The sequence below is a fragment of the Oncorhynchus gorbuscha genome, linkage group LG06, assembly GCF_021184085.1.
Source record: "Oncorhynchus gorbuscha isolate QuinsamMale2020 ecotype Even-year linkage group LG06, OgorEven_v1.0, whole genome shotgun sequence".
In the NCBI taxonomy this organism is placed as follows: Eukaryota; Metazoa; Chordata; class Actinopteri; order Salmoniformes; family Salmonidae; genus Oncorhynchus; species Oncorhynchus gorbuscha.
The window spans coordinates 53,220,343-53,227,498 of record NC_060178.1 but is presented as its reverse complement, the minus strand read 5'-3'; the positions used below and the strand labels follow the sequence as shown (position 1 = coordinate 53,227,498).

General features: G+C 37.3%; 1 protein-coding gene across 1 annotated transcript in view; it reads left to right on the top strand.

Annotated features, from left to right (window-relative positions):
* The first annotated feature begins 1,210 nt into the window (after window positions 1–1,210).
* Window positions 1,211–7,156, top strand: part of LOC124037173 (tyrosine-protein phosphatase non-receptor type 20-like) — a 50,489-nt gene continuing 44,543 nt past the window's right edge. The window contains exon 1 of the mRNA XM_046351840.1: window positions 1,211–1,329. The gene's annotated coding sequence lies outside the window, so the exon portion shown is untranslated. The remainder of the gene's footprint in view (window positions 1,330–7,156) is intronic.

Below are 7,156 nucleotides of genomic sequence, written 5' to 3'. Positions count from 1 at the left end.
TCGCGCACTAGCGACTCCTGTGGCGGGCTGGGCGCAGTGCACGCTAACCAGGTCGCCAGGTGTACGGTATTTTCTCTGACACATTGGTGCAGCTGGCTTCCGGGTTGGATGTTGGAATTGTGTCAAGAAGCAGTTTGGTTGGGTTGGGTTGTGTTTCAGAGGACGTGACCTTCGCCTCTCCCAAGTCTGTATGGGAGTTGCAGCAATGAGACAAGACTGTAACTACTACCAATTGGATTCCATGAAATTGGGGAGAGAAAAGGGGTAAAACAAATATTAATCATGATATCAGTCTTTCAAATTAACATTAATAGTAGTTCATTTTATACTAAAATCTTCTAATGTACTCCAAAATCTTCTGAAATAAGAACAGTCTCAAAATAAATGGCCAAGAGTCTTTGGGTCACAACCACAAAATAAAATTTGTTATCATTTTGAATCTTACTTAAAAAGGTCAGATAAACCCTTAAAGAGATGGGTGGGGATAAAGCTTAAGAGGGTGTGAGCGATGCTGAGTGGGTGTAGACAAAGAAAGGCTCTCCAGTAGTAGTAGCAAAACATTCAAAGGCCATTTTTTCAAAGTGAGTTTATAAACTTTCAAAGCAAAATAACTTCCCCATTGCTCTTTAACTGTAGTGTATGATATACAATTTTTTAGATCCTCGTCTCTACTTTTATCCAATGTAAAAAACACCATTTCAAATTTTGCTACATGATTTGAGCCAGTCGGTCACATATATTGTTCTTTTCCAGGTGTGCAAAGCTCTTAGAGACTTACCCAGAAAGACTCACAGCTGTAATCACTGCCAAAGGTGATTCTAACGTGTGAATACTTTTGTACTTTTGTAAATGAGATATTTCAGTACTTAATTTTCAATACATTTGCAAACATTTCTAAAAACATGTTTTTAACTTTGTCGTTATGGGGTATTGTGTGTAGACCAGTGATACATCTCAATTTAATACATCTTAAATTCAATCTGTAACACAACAAAATGTGGAAAAAGTATATATTTTCTGTATGTAACAAAATGTTTGCGCTTTAGTCTTACACACATACACACCACTGTAACATTGCAGTGTATCTTAAGAGCCACCTGTCACCTCACTCTCTTTCTCTCTTGTTCTCTCTCTCTCGCTCTCTCTCTCTCCCTCTCTCTCTCTCCCTCTCTCTCTCTCTCTCTCTCCCTCTCTCTCTTACTCTCTCACTCTCTCTCTCTCTCTGTGTGTGTGTTTTGTGTAGGAGAGCTGTACCAGTATACCCTCTCATCTGGCTTGTTGCCTGTCTAGCAAGAGTGTGGCTAACTTGCTGCATGAAGCCTCTGACAGGTAAGACTAATTTTATCCTCCTCTTTTCCTCTCTTCTCTTCCTCTGCTCTATCTGTCTCTCAATAACAATCGCACATTTGGGCCTGTACGATTTGGATTCTTAAAGCTAAATTCACTTTAGTTGAATGATCAGTTTCAGACACAAAATAGATGTTTCCTTGATGAGTTAACTGCCATGTAAGTTATGTGTATTAATATTAAAGTAATGTTTCAGTTGTTGTTCTCAAAGTACCCTGTGTACATCTGTAGTGCCAGACCACACACTGTTACTACACGTTACTGTAGTGTAGACTAACTTTGACCACAAGGAGGGAGCAAAGAGTCACTAATAAAACACAAACTCATGTTTCCTATGATGATAAACCCATATCACAATAGAATGTTCTAGTTGAATAGAAGTTGACTTGACTCTTAAAGGCTCTTCATGGTCAATCCGAACTGCAGTGGCCATACAGCATTTACTGCCTCCCCAAAAGTCAGAGCATTCATGCTTTTTGCACTTCAGGGAGCTGTCATTCACATCCAATACATTTTTCTGTACTGCGCTACTCGTAATGATTGAGGGTTAATCTCTATAGCCATCCAGTTAATTTCAAGCAACTGGCTCAATGAAAATACCTTACCTCTTCTGAGATGTTGGAGTTCATTTCCCGGTGCTTGACATAGGAGCTCAGCCAAGATAGCATGAAATAAAAAGACTGCCCTGTTTTCCCACCTGCATCTCAATACCACATTTCTCAGCAAAATTAGCCTACATGTAGGCTATTGTTTATTTGTGTATTTCAAACAAAGTTGAAGTAAAAATCTGAGTATAATGCTTGTATGGATTTCAACCCCATTGTCATCAATCAACTACATAACCGTTAAAAACTACTTTGACTACCATAAACGATTTCTGTGTGCCAGCTATGCTACCAGCTTATACGAATGGGAGCTAGCATTTGGCAGTCACTTTTTCTAAACCTTAAAAGGGACAACTTCCAAATGCTATGCAGCCAAATATATCTAAATCGTATTTTAGTAACCACATTGTAGAGCTGTGGGCCTGTTACAATACATCAATCATGACAGATTTGACAAATATCCACTGTTAGATCAGATGTGTTAAATGTGCGCCAATCCAATGTCCTTCTATCTCCCATGGTCTGCATTTGATTGACCTATTTACAACTAATATGTATTAAACTTCATCTACCTTTTAATGGGATTTATTGAACATTGTAAACCTCCCATTGTTAAAAAATCCCGTGCTGAAGCTATGACTTTCAACATCCTATTCACTTTAAACAGTGTAACTTTTGATGTAGATCAGCTACTTTGACCACTTTCCCAACAACTTAGAGAAAAAGATGCATGACATCTTTGTCTTCTCTACTATTCAAATCTGGAATAGGTACAGAATTATCTACTACCTATCAAGAGGTAGAGCTGTTTTAGTAACCGCATCAACTACTTTCATTAGCTAACTTCCTACTGTTGAATTAATTGTTAAAGACCTTTCAAAAATGTCTAATTATAGCACTGGGTGAGCACATTTTAAGCATTGTGACCTTTGACACAAATCAGCTACTTTGACCACATTCCCATAATTTAAAACAAAACTTAAGAGTGTATGAAATCCTTATCTACTTCTCTGCTTTTCAAATATAAAATCAAAACAATACAGCTCTTTTAGTAACTGCATCAACTCCATTTTTTTTTCAACTTTTAGAAACAACTGAATGTTTGACCACTTTCCCAGTACTTTAAACAAAAACTTAAAGGGTATGTATGACATCTTTGTTATTTAAATCTGGAATAAGAACACAATTATCTTCTACCAATTAAGAGTGTCCTAACTTTACTTTAACATTAATCTGAAGACTTATTTATCTAATTAACTAACTATGTTTAATTGTTACCTGATTAAATGAATGTAACAATTATCTCATTAGGATCTGGGGCACCATGAAAGCAGTTCTTTAAAGTGTTACCATCTCCCGAATTAAACTCTAAAAATGTCTTTAGCTATCACATATATAATCAGTTAACTTATTAATCATAACCTCGTATCATATCATCACTCTGAACAGTTGTAACCTCCTTGCCTCTGCAAAAACCTGAGCCTTACTTATGATTCAGTACTACACAAATTGGTTTAATTATTTATTTACTAGCTAATTAAATGGGAACACAGGATAAACATACACACGTTGCATCGGTTATTGACTTAATATGCTGAAGACAGGTCCCTCGCAGAATGACAACAATATGGCTGCTTGTTAAAGAAGAGATGGAGAGAGAGAGGGACAGAGACACTTAGCGTTAGTACATTCAGAAATGATTGTCACTTACAGTAACCATATACTTTGCATTTACCATCATTTATACAGTTTGTAGGAAAAGGGCGGTTCCGGCAGGCTGACACACTTTCTGATCTCACTCAGTGGCGGTGACTACACACTGTGCAAAGTCTTTAAAAAACAATTACTTCTTATAGCTAATCAAATCACATCCCACTCTGAACAAAAACACGTTCATCATTTTTAATAATACATGCTCAAAGCACAGTAAGGAAACTTTATACATGTAGTGGGTATACTTTCCAAGTTACAGTATTTCCTTTATAACATTCTAAGCCTGAGACGATGAGTAAACATTATGACTTTTGATACAAATCAGCTACTTTGACCATTTCCCAACAACTTAGACAGAAACTTGGAGGGCATGACATCTTGGTCTACTTTTCAAAACTAAAATCAGAACAGAAATCAAGAGTGACCTCTGTTTTAGTAACCACATCAACTATTTTTCATCTCAACTTTTACAAATAACAGACATTTTGACCATTTACCAGCACTTTTGACACAAACTTAGTGGGTATGAAGTATTGATCTTACTTCTCTACTATTCAAATCTAAAGCCAAAACACTTCTTACAGTACTAGAAAAACAATTTTAAAGAGATGAAGCAAGGCACATCATTTTACTTCATGTAAAATTACCATCTCGTTTGATATCAGATATAATAGCAGCTTTTCTAGACAGTATTTGGTCCCGCTTAAATTACATGCAGCTTATAAAGCCTTCATAAACCCTACATAAATGTGTTACAAATCATCTATAGCCATATGTCATGCTTTTATAAAGGGTTCATACATTTGGCCTAACTCTGTGACCAATGTCAAATCTGACATAACCCACTATGTCAAATATGACATAAACCTGTGCTTCATAAAGGATTACATATTGGATTCAATTCCCTTGACAACCCATACGTAAAAATGTATTCACGCATGACTGTATGGTACATTTTATGAATTATATTATATTTCATTAAAACATTTTTAGGGTGGCCCAACCTCTTTCCCACTAGGGTGCATATTCAATATTGGACCAAATCTCAACTTCAACTTGTTAGGGCCTTTTAAATCGGTTTAAATGTTTTGCCTACTTCTGTTTTTTCTAATATTCCGTTTTCTTGCTTTTGGTTTTCCAGGTTTCGGTTTACCCCAGTTTTTTCACTAAAAAACAACAGCATTTTATTTTCTGTGTTTCTTGCTTAAAACCTCTTGATTCTAGCCATCCCGGATCCGGGATCGTGAATACAGCCTCAAGCTCATTACCATAACGCAACGTTAACTATTCATGAAAAACGCAAATTAAATGAAATTAATATGCTAACTCTCAAGTTTAGCCTTTTGTTAACAACACTGTCATCTCAGATTTTCAAAAATATGCTTCTCAAGCATAGCAAACTAGCATTTGTGTAACAGTACTGATAACTAGTGTAGCATTAGCATCAGCAGGAAACATTTTCGCAAAAACATTCAAATAAATCTTTTACCTTTGAAGAACTTCGGATGTTTTAAATGAGGAGACTCTCAGTTAGATAGCAATGTTCAGTTTTTCCTGAAAGATTTTTTGTGCAGGAGAAATCGGTCCGTTTGGTGGCGTCACGTTTGGCTACCAAAAAAAAACGAAAATTCAGTTATCCAAACGCCAAACTTTTTTCCAAATTAACTCCATAATATCGACTGAAACATGGCAGACGTTGTTTAGAACCAATCCTCAAGGTGTTTTTCACATATCTCTTCAATGATGCACACTTCCAGGAACGACACCTCGCTGTCTGTATCGCATTGGTAAAAGTTTTGCCACTGAGAGTTACGCACTAACGTGGACAATGGTGCTTGCCTACGGAGCTGTGAGGGAACGGCACCTCAGTACCTCCAGGCTCTGATCAGGCCCTACACCCAAATAAGGGCACTGCGTTCATCCACCTCTGGCCTGCTCGCCTCCCTACCACTGAGGAAGTATAGTTCCCGCTCAGCCCAGTCAAAACTGTTCGCTGCTCTGGCTCCCCAATGGTGGAACAAACTCCCTCACGACGCCAGGACAGCGGAGTCAATCACCACCTTCCGGAGACACCTGAAACCCCACCTCTTTAAGGAATACTTAGGATAGGATAAAGTAATCCTTCTCACCCCCCCACCCCTTAAAATATTTAGATGCACTATTGTAAAGTGGCTGTTCCACTGGATGTCATAAGGTGAATGCACCAATTTGTAAGTCGCTCTGGATAAGAGCGTCTGCTAAATGACTTAAATGTAAATGTAATGTAAATGACAAAGGACACCGGACGGGACCCTGGCAAATGTAGTCTCTTATGGCCAATCTTCCAATGATATGCCTACAAATACGTCACAATGCTGCAGACATCTTGGAGGAACGGCAGAGCGCATAAGCTCGTTCACAGCATATTCACAGCCATATAAGGAGTGAATGGGAAACAGAGCCTCAAAAATCCTGCTCATTTCCTGGTTGAAGTTGCATCTTGGTTTCGCCTGTAAGATCAGTTCTGGGGCACCCAAAGATAATATCTTTGCAGCTTTGAAAACGTCAGAGTGTTTTCTTTCCAAAGCTGGCAATTATATGCATAGTCAAGCATCTTTTCGTGACAAAATATTGAGCTTAAAACGGGCACGTTTTTTTTATCCAATAATGAAATAGCGCCCCCCCCTAGCTTCAACTGGATAAACCACATCAAGGGGATGTCTTTTGAGGTCTGAAAACAATCTAAGAAACGTTGATTTTTGAGTGTACTTGCCCTTTAATTCAGTGAGCATTCCCTGCACTGTTGTTTGGTTAGCAGATTTTCTGTAATGCAGTAAGCGCACATTGAATGTGATTCGGCCACCAATGGAATGGGTGGAGGAAAAGGCCACTCCGTATCATTCAGACCCCCATGAAATGATACCATACAGTACATTCTACAGACCCTACTGAGTATTCACTACAATTATTTTGCTATTGCAGAATGAGTTATTTCTCTAAGCCAATATGTATTCCATATACAGTGATTCGCATTGTCTTCATTTATTTGACAATGGAACATGTTTTAAAACAGTCATTTAATGCATGTCACTTAAATATGAACAAATATAAATCATTGTTAATGTTTAGACAATTATTTTACATATATCATGAATAGTTATTGACACTTTTCTACTATTACGTGGGGGACCTTTATTTAGATTTTGTATTTGAATCTCGTGACCCGGAAGTACTTTTTTTAGTGTTGTTGATGAGACACTGATTTTTCCACATTTTGTTACGTTGCAGCCTTATTCTATTCTCTTGCAGAATGAGTTATTTCTCTAAGCCAATATGTATTCCATATACAGTGATTCTCATTGTCTTCATTTATTTGACAATGGAACATGTTTTAAAACAGTCATTTAATGCATGTCACTTAAATATGAACAAATATAAATCATTGTTAATGTTTAGACAATTATTTTACATATATCATGAATAGTTATTGACACTTTTCTACTATTACGTGG